We start from the raw sequence: 13,229 nt of genomic DNA, 5'->3' as shown, positions 1-13,229 counted from the left end.
AAACAGTCCTTTAGACTTTGGGCATCCATCTCGTTCTCAATATTTAGTTCAGTTGAAATGAAAATAGCCAAACCCCCACAGGATCTGCCATATTTACTTGTTTTCTTGGCCTGCGAATAATTTCCCTTGTTTCAGTCTAACCTAAAAAGTACAATTGCCCAGGTCTCTTGTATGCAGATGATTTGAGAATGGTCCGACAGGTAGGGTAATTGCTCATTCTGGATCTTTGATTGTACGCTGTTTATATTCCAGGAGCAAATTCTAATCCTATCAATTGGGATTGTTGACCCTCTTGTAGGAACATCATTTGCAAAACGTCAGTCCTGCCTGACATTATGTAGAGCTGCTGTCGGTCAACCAAACTTTACGGTATCTAATTGAGCACCTTTGTTCTCCTTTAGTGCTCTCAGTACTTGCCTATTTGTCATAACTATCGGATTTTTTAATATTGAGTATTTTTGGTTATTATCTATTCTCTTTTGCTTCTTATTTTGTGATTTTGGTGAGATAAATGGGCTTGGGTAAGAGGGTTGGAGTGGGGTTGTTACTTTTATTCCCCAGTCCAGAAAAAGATTGTGTTCTTGTATAATAAGACCAGCAGCGGTAGGTGTTGTCCAGGTTACCAATGTCGATTCTTGATTGTTGTTATTACTTGCTAGAAATTCAATTGATTCTATGTCAGTACTTCTAATTCTTTACAGTGAAGATACTGCTTTGCACAATTTTTAGATATTTCCTCGATTCAAGATATCGTTGCTACCCCTAGATTTATATTCGGGCCTAAAAATTACCTGTATTGCTCCCTCTTTTTGATCAAGATTTTTTATCTTAATTTTTTGTAAACAATTTTCATCTTTTTCTGGATCGTACTCTCTTTGCTTCCCAATGTGTTTACATAATTCCTGAGGCCATATTTGTTGTTGTTTAAGTAGATATTTTCCCTCAATTCCCTGAACCTGTGGAGTATTACTATCCTTTGAGTTTTCAGGCGATTCTGTATTCTCATGAGCCACTCAAATTCTCTCTCTTTTTGACCTTATCTTTTCCGATTGGGGTATGTTACTTTTCACTGTGTCTTTATTTTCTTCCACATACGACATACCTAAGAGCTGATTTTTTTCCTTCTCTACCTGTTTTGTATTATCTATTGGTTCGTTTATGACTTTGTTTTTTATGACTGCATTTACTTCTGACTATGACTTGAATAAGGGATAGAAGGGTTTTGCTGGTAACATTTCTTTGACATCTTGTTCCTGGTTTCATATTTGTTAATGGATATTTCCTCTATTTGTTCTCACTACTTCCGGGATAATTGCATTTTTTTGTTACTTTAAAGACTTTATTTCTGGCTTTCCATTGTTTTTCCCTCTGTCTTTTGGAGAAATGAACTTCTGGTGATGCTTCTAGAGATGTTGATTGTAGTGAACATGTAATTTTCGCCTCTTGATCATTCGTTTTATTGGCTATTGGATCTTTCAAATTTTCTTTAACTACAATATTATCATTACTTTTCGTCATATCTTCAGGTAATCAATCACTCTGGCTGGCTTGATTTCCAACATTGAATAGATTTCCTTTCACTTCCTCAATTATTGTTTTTAGGCCATCAGGAATGGTGGCAATTGTAGTTCGGACTGGACTGTTCCCATGGGGCACAGGGTCAGAGCTGATTTGCATATCGCCATTGTCTAACCCAGGGTGGTGTGGAGTGCAAAAAAAATGATGGATTTGGGCCCAGATCTTTTGACTGGGTTGAATGTGTGACATTGATCTACATTCGGTCCATCACCTTTTTTGTTTGCAATTGCCGCCATAAGTGTGCTGGGGATGCTCAGACGTGGGTCCCAGGCACTCCACACCACTGGAGTCAAGCTAGCCGGGCTGATGAGAGGTGTTACCTCGAAACCGGTCCGGTCATCGGATGCTTGATTCCGTTCTGGGAAGGACATGGCTTTTGTAGTTCGGACTGGACTGTTCCCATGGGGCACAGGGTCAGAGCTGATTTGCATATCGCCATTGTCTAACCCAGGGTAGTGTGGAGTGCAAAAAAACCGATGGATTTGGGCCCAGATCTTTTGACTGGGTTGAATGTGTGACATTGATCTACATTCGGTCCATCACCTGTTTTGTTTGCAATTGCCGCCATAAGTGTGCTGGGGATGCTCAGGCGTGGGTCCCAGGCACTCCACACCACTGGAGTCAAGCTAGCCGGGCTGATGAGAGGTGTTACCTCGAAACCGGTCCGGTCCTCGGATGCTTGATTCCGTTCTGGGAAGGACATGGCTTTTGTAGTTCGGACTGGACTGTTCCCATGGGGCACAGGGTCAGAGCTGATTTGCATATCGCCATTGTCTAACCCAGGGTGGTGTGGAGTGCAAAGAAAACGATGGATTTGGGCCCAGATCTTTTGACTGGGTTGAATGTGTGACATTGATCTACATTCGGTCCATCACCTGTTTTGTTTGCAATTGCCGCCATAAGTGTGCTGGGGATGCTCAGACGTGGGTCCCAGGCACTCCACACCACTGGAGTCAAGCTAGCCGGGCTGATGAGAGGTGTTACCTCGAAACCGGTCCGGTCCTCGGATGCTTGATTCCGTTCTGGGAAGGACATGGCCTTTGTAGTTCGGACTGGACTGTTCCCATGGGGCACAGGGTCAGAGCTGATTTGCATATCGCCATTGTCTAACCCAGGGTGGTGTGGAGTGCAAAAAAAACGATGGATTTGGGCCCAGATCTTTTGACTGGGTTGAATGTGTGACATTGATCTACATTCGGTCCATCACCTGTTTTGTTTGCAATTGCCGCCATAAGTGTGCTGGGGATGCTCAGACGTGGGTCCCAGGCACTCCACACCACTGGAGTCAAGCTAGCCGGGCTGATGAGAGGTGTTACCTCGAAACCGGTCCGGTCCTCGGATGCTTGATTCCGTTCTGGGAAGGACATGGCTTTTGTAGTTCGGACTGGACTGTTCCCATGGGGCACAGGATCAGAGCTGATTTGCATATCGCCATTGTCTAACCCAGGGTGGTGTGGAGTGCAAAAGAAACGATGGATTTGGGCCCAGATCTTTTGACTGGGTTGAATGTGTGACATTGATCTACATTCGGTCCATCACCTGTTTTGTTTGCAATTGCCGCCATAAGTGTGCTGGGGATGCTCAGACGTGGGTCCCAGGCACTCCACACCACTGGAGTCAAGCTAGCCGGGCTGATGAGAGGTGTTACCTCGAAACCGGTCCGGTCCTCGGATGCTTGATTCCGTTCTGGGAAGGACATGGCCTTTGTAGTTCCGACTGGACTGTTCCCATGGGGCACAGGGTCAGAGCTGATTTGCATATCGCCATTGTCTAACCCAGGGTGGTGTGGAGTGCAAAAAAAACGATGGATTTGGGCCCAGATCTTTTGACTGGGTTGAATGTGTGACATTGATCTACATTCGGTCCATCACCTGTTTTGTTTGCAATTGCCGCCATAAGTGTGCTGGGGATGCTCAGACGTGGGTCCCAGGCACTCCACACCACTGGAGTCAAGCTAGCCGGGCTGATGAGAGGTGTTACCTCGAAACCGGTCCGGTCCTCGGATGCTTGATTCCGTTCTGGGAAGTACATGGCTTTTGTAGTTCGGACTGGACTGTTCCCATGGGGCACAGGGTCAGAGCTGATTTGCATATCGCCATTGTCTAACCCAGGGTGGTGTGGAGTGCAAAAAAAATGATGGATTTGGGCCCAGATCTTTTGACTGGGTTGAATGTGTGACATTGATCTACATTCGGTCCATCACCTGTTTTGTTTGCAATTGCCATCAGGAATGGTGGCCTGTTTATTAATTAGTGGGGCACAATTGCACTCTGTATATGAAGATATTGGTTGTGCTTGGGCCTTTATTATTAGATTGTTTAATGTTGCTATCTTCAGGTCAATTCTGGCTACCGAGGATGCCATAACACTCAAAAGATCTATTTGCACCTCCTTTTTATTTGGACTGATATGTTAAAGCTTTAAGAATTCGTTGTGAGGTTCTAAAAAAAAGTCCCAAATTGACCCAAAATTCCAGTTTCCTATTTCTTGTACTCCCGGGCTTCGGCTTTGCCCATTTATAAATGACTGTTCTTTGTAGGCTTCATGTGCAGGACTTTGCTGGTCGAATCCCTTTTCGCGTAGCCCAGTGAATTGTATCCCATTATTCCGTTCATCTTTTTGATAGGGGGTACTCCAACGCTGCAAGGTTTCTGGTTTACTGTTGTATTCATCCATATTATTTTGAGACCCATTATTTTGTTTAGAATTCTCCTGGTCCAACTTTTGGACAATATTTGTTGTAGTCAGATTAAGATCCGATTGGTGGTAATTGGGGTGGATTTTATCATTCCTTTCAGTTTTAGCCCAGTCGACCCCTTCTTTTGGAGATTCTTGCTGGAGTTGATTTTTTGAACCAGAGTAATTGGGTCCCCTACACCGTTGGCTTTTCTTATGTTTACTTGCACTTGGCAGCCCTGTTGTTAATAGTTGTAGTGTATCTCCCATCGATTGCCCCATGCAGTTCTGGACTTCTCGTTGCAAATGTGCAGTTAGAGGAATATTTAGCAGTTCTAGGTCCGTTATTTAACCCCATAGTTCTTCAGTTGAATTTGACCTTAGCTCCACCTCCATCTCATACTGGCTGGGTTCTCTTACTCCTTGGTTAAGGGATGTTGTACTTGATTCACCTATTGGCTTAATTGGGGTTTGGAGTCCGCGTGAATTAGTTAATAATGTTAGGTTGGCTTCAGTTGGATCTTTCATGAAATCAAATTTTGTTGGAGACTTTCCTGATTTCCCAAATATATGGACCGTAGATGTTTGAGAGACTGAATATTACCTGCTTTTTCTACTTTTACTTTGTTTAGAATTGATGATTGTTACATTTTTTTCTTCCTCTTAATGGGGGGAAGGTGGCCACTCCCTTCCCGACATTATAATACGCACTTTGTAGAGCAAGAGGTGTCTTCCTCCTTAACAGAACGAGCAAGTGGGGACAGTTCACACCTGGGGCACAATTAAAACAGAGCGTGATATGAAGTGTCACAGTAGTGAACAATAGATTGAGCAGAAAATTACTAGACTAGTCACTCTGCTGCTGCTGCCAGAAATTTGGTCCTCCAGAAAGCTCAAGGCTGTCTCCCAGTTGGCTAAGGATTTTGCCTCATATCCAGATCTCCAGAGCCAATCTCCAGTGCCAACACCTCTTCCTCCTACATTCTCCTACAGTTGCTTTAGTGGCAAATGTAGAGCAAGGGAGTAGTGAATTGATGCAAAGTAAAATGAAGCACAACACAAATTGTATCTACAGATGGCAAATGGCAGGTGGCACGTGGTAAGGAGGAGGTGAGATAAGCGTAAGTGAATTAGGGGGGGCAAGTGGATACACTTGCCGTGGATGCAGGCTGTGCCCTATCTAATCGGGCCGCTTCCGCATTCCAAACACCCAAACACAATCCCTCACTGCAGCCGCCCGCTTATGGCGGCCGTGCTTACCGTTGCAATACAGGGTTTCGTTCAGTTGGTTCAGCAGCTAATTAAACAGAAGCGGTAAAGGTGATCTAAACAACCGCTTGTCTCACTGTCACGCTGCGGTCACTGAGGTATTATTGTGGACCCACTGTGGACTCCCGTTGGTAGAGGCCTCACTTACCGCAGATCGGGTTTTTAGCTGAAGCAGGTGCGGTCAAGGAGCCAACACCACCGCCGCCAGACTGCTCGGCATCGCTAGAAACCGCAGCGCCTGCTGATCACGGACCAAAAGGACCCGGTATTCCGTTTGGCTCAGGTGACTTTTGCAGATGTCTTTTGCCGGGCTGAACTGCTCCTCGTTGCACCGCTTGCACTTTGCCCCGCTGCTAGTAGGAGCCGCTGCTAGTAGGAGCCACTGCTAGGAGCTGCAGCCGCCGCCATGCCACAGTCTCTCTGCTGTCTCTCTGCTCGACAAAGCGGAACCAGAAGTCCAGTCGGCAGTAGTACAGTACCAGCCGGCTACCACCTTCAGAGAGTGTCTGTGGCTTGCAGCATCCATTTTGTGCTGTCCTGGTCGATAAAGCTGGTACTGGGTAGACCGGTGACCCACAGTAGAGGTTCTAGAAGGGAGGAATCATACCTCCCACACCAGTTACTGGTGTGGAGGTTTGACTCCAAGATGTTTGACACCAAACACAACATGTTTCTAAGCAGCAGTTTTAAAGTTAGCATTTACCGCGAGGTTATAATGCACTTAAATATATATGGTTTGGCTGCATCACACACAACCCCGGAGAATAGGTTCCAAAGGCAGCAGAGGGGCTCTGCTCATGCAGGGGCACCCTCTCACACAAAACCCAGCACCCTGCCTTCGGGATTCATAAGGCCTGCCATAGGGGTGACTGATAGGTTTATATGTGCAGTGAGTTAGAATAGATATAGGTTACCTATATCTAAGTAAGGGGTGCATGCACCACCTTACACAGGCTGCAGTAGCAGACCTGTGGTGCCATTTTGAATGGTCTTTCAGGGGTGGCACAATACATGCTGCAGCCCCTGGGAGGCCTCTGGGATATCTATGCCCTGGGCACATGGTGTACCATATACTAGGGACTGATAAGGGTACCCCAGTATTCAATCTGGAGTGTACCTAAAGTACATGCAATCAATGTGTAGGAGAAAGCAGATAGACTTGGGTCCTGGACCTGGACAGCAGTCTAAGTCAAAAACAGTGATACATCAGCAAAGAGTGGGGGTAACCATAAGAGGCAGATCCTACACTCCGTCCTGTGTATTCTAATTTAGATCTCAAATATAACTTGTAGAACAAGACACCTTCCTAGAAAAACCGTTCTGTCCTCAATTACTCATATACTAATCAAACCATAGAATGAATTATATCAAAAACCATATTTATGTAAAAAAAGAGGTTCTCATCAAATGACTTAATATGAACAATTTCTTACACATAAAGTTTCATACATATTTTATCATCAATCACAACAAATAATATTCAATAGATAAATATACAGAAAATCAGTTAAAAAAGCCAGTATTGTCGACGCGTTTCGGTGCTTTGATGATTGGAACACCTTCCACAGGACTTATGTTAAAAACATCTTCTTTCTAAAAAAGTATATATAACATTAATTAGTATACAGTATATGAGGATTTATAAGTTTTTTACAGAAAGTTTTTTCTAGGCTCATACGGTGTCAAAACCACGAGTAATCAAATCATCTTACATTTATAGCATTTTAAATTTGTGATACCAGTCTTGATCCTGGAGTTGAGGTAGCCTTATATAATTTCCTGCAACTCTGCTTTATCGTCAAAGGATCTGTATATACAATAATATCAAATTTAGAATTATGATACATCCATGGCTGTAGTGCATAGTATCTACATCAGGACAGCGAAAGCGTCTTGCTTACTTATTGATTGTTCGTAGGCTCATGCGAGCAAGTAGATAAACTCCATACGGCTTTGTTTTACTGGTTTATGCCGGTTGTAACCACCTTTCCACTTCTTAATTTATGTGGGGGTTGTTGTGGTCGTTTTTTCCTCATTTTACTTTGTGGCGAGCTTTATCATCTAAATGAATGGTAAGAAGAATTTTTATTCATTTTATGGGCTCTATGTATGGATTACTAGCATACAAGTATAGGGCTATAAACATTTTCAAGGATGTATAAAAGAGTGCTATAAGCTTTTTATTAACACGTTTAAGAGAAGAAGGAGAAGCCTTATATCTTCCCATTTGTTATTTTTTAATGTTCTATATACATACATCCAGTATATACAGGATCTTTTTATCATTTAGGGCTAGGGACATGCTAGTGAGGATTATAGCATGCTCTCACGAGTGACATACTAGTAAGAATAAAAGCATGCTCTCTTGAGTATTGTTTACTAAACTCAATCTCTTGTACGAGCATTAAGTGCTGTAATGAGTTAAAGGAGTCCTACGTTGATCCGGGCTTCAATCCCATAACCCAGCCCCCTATCGTAGTTTGCCCGCAATCTCCTCTTACCTCGGTTCGCGCCAGCACGCACCGCCTGCCTGGTCTCCCTGGTATCCAGTATCAGTATGAACACTGTGCCGGTGCGCCTCAATTTATATGTGCAGTAATTGTATTTAATTGAATCATTATCCGCACCTTCATATTATTAACACAAAATACGTTCTCTAAATGGTGAGCGCCATGTTTGTAGTTTATGTTGGTCCGTATAGTAAAGTTTTGTACACATTAGAAAACGGACTTAAACGGAAGATTACGTTTTTTAATTGTTAACCTTCCCTTTCTGTTTAAAGCATATATTTATTTATACTTCGTTTTCGGGCACCGTTCAGAGAAATCGTGAAGTGGAGATGTCCTATTTATTATATTTAAATAATATCGGGTGCCGAAGGATACACGCACGCTTACAGCGCTCGGGCACTCTATTTCTCTATAAAACTCTTTTGTGTTGTGGGAGTACTCTCTTATTTCATCTTACTAGTGTTAGTTGGTTTTATTAAAGGTTATTTTGGAATTTACTCGCGCAAGTGTACACTCTATCTTATTTATCAAAGCACGTCCGCCATTTTTGTAGTTTCAGTAGTTTCAGTAATTTACGTGCAGCTACATCGGAGCAGTACATTGCAATTCTTGAACTTGTTTCTATTTAGTACAAAGTTATAGAGAGAGGACGCTCGTGTTGTTGGGATCTGCAGTATGTAAACGAAACACTCAATGAATTATTATGGACAATTTATACAGGGGGATCCAAATACGGGATAAATTCAAAATTGGGCTGTATCTAGTATATATATATGAATATATGTTGAATCTTATACATATAGTATGTGTATATGAATATATGTTAAATCTTATGCGTTTACTGCGTACATATGTCCCATATAACCAGAGCGTCCTTTAAAAATGCTTTGACAATAATCAGAAAACAATGTAATTCCTATTTATAATACCAATGAGTTATTCATATCTACAGTCACGAATATAGTTTGTTATGATCAAATGCGTCATAATCAGACCATTGGGTCTGTTCGATCTTATTTAATATGACATACTCGTTCTGAGTGGATCCAAATAAGTGTTTAAACAAGGCACATTACTATGCTCAAGAAACCATTTTACAATCATATCAATTCCACATAATACACATGGTATTCATACAGACGCAGTTCATTATAGGGAAATTTATATTCATACTATCCCGCTCTCTTCGGATTGAGCAACGTACAGAGAGACATCAATTTACTCCACATTGTTATACATCATAATGTGGTTCACCCAACCCAAGCATCAAAAGACAGTTATAATTATCAGTTACATAGAATACATTTTAGGACTACTATTAGGTTCTATATCCTTAGTTTATATCTATTATGCTTTCAGATTACCTGACTATTATGCTTTCATATTACCTGACTAGTCTTTCCCACTCTTCTCTGCTGTTAAGGCCATGAGTATATGTTCTAAACTTGGACATAAAGAACTGTTCCCTTTGTTTGCGTTTTAAGTCCATATCACCTCCTCTCATTGTTGTCTTTATTTTTTCCACTATGAACCATTTAAGTTCATCCTCTTTATGTTTTTCTATGGTCCAGTGGTCAACTAATGGAGCATTTTTCTTGCGATTTTTAAGGGCTGATCTGTGTTTAGACAAACGCAGTCGCACCTCACGTCCAGTTTCGCCGATATATCCCTCCTGACATGGGCAAATTATTAGGTATATGACGTTGGATGTTCTGCAGTTTACATGGTCATTCATACAATGTGATATACCATTCAATTCTATTTTGTCAGATTGGACAATGGACTTACAATGAGAGCAGGACCCACATGGCTGGTTTCCTCGAATAGGCTTTCCTTGGTCAATACTCAATTGCCTACCTTTTCTAGGTTCTCTATATGTGTGGACAAAGCAGTTACGGATGGTCCTGTTTCTCCTGTAAGAGAAAATAGGTTTCGGTAGAGGGATTTTTCCTTCTTTGTTTAAGATAGACTAATTTTTGTTAATCAGATTTTTGAGCTTTGAACTTATACCATTGTAGTTTGAAACCATTACAATGTTATTTTCAGGTTGTTGACGTCTGTTATTAGATTCAAAGAGAGATTCTCTGTTTTGATATTTGGCTCTTTTATAGCTTTCTCTTATTAATCTCTTGGGGTAACCTCGTTGGAGTAATTTAGTCTTCAGGTTTTCTGCATGCTTTTCAAAGGTGTTTTTGTTAGTACAGTTCCGTCTTATTCTAATAAATTGGCTATAGGGGATCCCATTTTTTTGGCTTTTAGGGTGATAACTGTTATGGTTTATAGCACTCTTTTATACATACTTGAAAAAGTTTATAGCCCTATACTTGTATGCTAGTAATCCATACATAGAGCCCATAAAATGAATAAAAAGTCTTCTTACCATTCATTTAGATGATAAAGCTTGCCACAAAGTAAAACGAGGAAAAAACGACCACAACAACCCCCACATAAATTAAGAAGTGGAAAGGTGGTTACAACCGGCATAAACCAGTAAAACAAAGCCGTGTGGAGTTTATCTACTTGCTCGCATGAGCCTACGAACAATCAATAAGTAAGCAAGACGCTTTCGCTGTCCTGATGTAGATACTATGCACTACAGCCATGGATGTATCATAATTCTAAATTTGATATTATTATATATACAGATCCTTTGACGATAAAGCAGAGTTGCAAGAAATTATATAAGGCTACCTCAACTCCAGGATCAAGACTGGTATCGCAAATTTAAAATGCTATAAATGTAAGATGATTTGATTACTCGTGGTTTTGACACCGTATGAGCCTAGAAAAAACTTTCTGTAAAAAACTTATAAATCCTCATATACTGTATACTAATTAATGTTATATATACTTTTTTAGAAAGAAGATGTTTTTAACATAAGTCCTGAGGAAGGTGTTCCAATCATCAAAGCACCGAAACGCGTCGACAATACTGGCTTTTTTAACTGATTTTCTGTATATTTATGTATTGAATATTATTTGTTGTGATTGATGATAAAATATGTATGAAACTTTATGTGTAAGAAATTGCTCATATTAAGTCATTTGATAAGAACCTCTTTTTTTTAAATAAATATGGTTTTTGATATAATTCATTCTATGGTTTGATTAGTATATGAGTAATTGAGGACAGAACGTTTTTTCTAGGAAGGTGTCTTGTTCTACAAGTTATATTTGAGATCTAAATTAGAATACACAGGAAGGAATTTTGTTTTTTGTCACAATATTTCCCAGTCCTTTCTGGGTTGATTAGGGAAAACTCTCTTTTTTCCTGCAGATCCTACACTCCTACAATGTTAAATCCTAGCTTTTATAACAACACTTATGCCCTCTGAAATGCCTCGTTTATGAGAACAGTGTGCATGAGAGAGGGTCTTGTTATAATTAATTTAGTATAGCTGCCAAGGTTACAGCACTCTGTATGAATAGTACGTGTATGACATCATGCCTCAAACTGATAAGCACTCATTGTTGTATAATGTTGCTCATAGCTGAGGTAAATTTCTATGATTGTAAAGGAGTGAACTGATGTTGTCTTGTTGTTACTAACTTGTTGGACAGCTAAACATTTTTAAATAAAGATGTAAAAAAACTATTTTTTATATTCTTTTCACATTTACCATGTAATTCTGTATATACATACTTCCAAACTAGGTTTATTCTATTTTCAGCATGTTTCATTACACCAGCCGTTTTTGTTGTATATGTGGGTCTGTTAATAGTATTGGTAATTCCTATCCCACCATTTCAGACAATGACTCAAAAAATGTATGTAAATGCTGGAGTCACATTCCACTAGGCAATATTTGTTATTTATTATCACATACTGCTTATTAGAGGTTGATTAATCTCAAATCCTAACTTTTGATCCCATCTAAGGTGGGCCCTGTTATTTTTAATCTTGGTCAACTTTCTTGAATAACCTTGATCTATTTTTGGGGCAGGATCTTTCTTATATAGTCAGATTTGTGGAGAAACTGGGTCAGGATTGTTCTTAAATTTTTCTGTTACTGATATTAGCTGGACAACAGCCCAACTCTTGATTTCTATCATAGTGTAGTTCAGATCTTAAGCCCTAACACCTCAATAAAAAGTGTACCTGCAGGGGCCTATTACAAAAGTGCACCAGGGGCTCAACAGGCGCAGCCGCCCACTTTGCATGTTCCCTGGGGCACTTTGGTATTATAGAAGGGGCTGCCGACTGACCCTATTGTAATACCGAAAGCGCTGGTGCACATACAGCGCCAGCGCTTTCTCAAGAGGGTGTTCCCTCATTTGTGTGGGGGCATGGCGCCAGGTGAGTAAGGTAATCCCTTTGCCTCTGCGCCAGTACCATGACTTGGACGCGGGCGCAAAGAAGCTGTCAGGAGGCCCACTGACAGTGCCCCACTGTCATTCGGCCCCCTGATAGCAGCCCTCTTGAGGAGCAAAAGACACCCCCTTACAGGTGGGTGCAGTCACTCACTGCACCCGCCTGCAAGAGGATCTCTAATCCCCCTTAAAAATGCAGGCGGGTGGCTGCTTGTAAAGTGAAAATAGGAGTGCCTGCTTCAAAGCCGCTCCGTTTCTCACTAGAATGCACTGCCCTCAGGGCAGCATGAGTTTGTGGCTGTCCTGGGGGCCGCGCATTCAATGTGATAGGGCCCACTTTCACTGTTTGTGCATGGCGCACCTGTTTTATGTGTCGTGGTGCAAGCAGTGTGGTGTGCCCTAGCCGTGATGTGGCCTGATGAGATTGCAAGCAGGCAACCTCACATTGAAACCTCATCTGCTATTGCTAGGGAATCACACAACTTGTTTGGGGTAATGGTCTGAACTTAAAAAGAACACCACTAACAGCTATTTGTCATGACCTTAAATTGTCCCATCCAGTCAGTGGTCGAAGAGGGCGGGATAGGGCGGCTACAGCGTGCCCCAACTTTTTTTTATTTAATGCAGTCCGTTCCCCTATTTTATTATTTTTAAAATGCGTTCCAAGACAGGCAGGAATGGTCCTTGCTTTAATAATCATCGAGCCGTGTGAGGTGCACATAGAGGATGGCCTCAGCATCGCCATGATCTTCCCTTCTCCTCTGTAACTGGAGGAAGGGGTCTGTCCAGCAACACTGTAGGGGTCATGAATCTTATGTAAGTGCACAAAAACGGCTACCTGTGATGAAAACGTTTTAAATAAAGCAGTTTAAAAAAATGCAGCGT

This window comes from Lissotriton vulgaris, chromosome 12, assembly GCF_964263255.1.
Source record: "Lissotriton vulgaris chromosome 12, aLisVul1.2, whole genome shotgun sequence".
Taxonomy (NCBI): Eukaryota; Metazoa; Chordata; class Amphibia; order Caudata; family Salamandridae; genus Lissotriton; species Lissotriton vulgaris.
Note: the sequence above shows the minus strand (reverse complement) of the source record.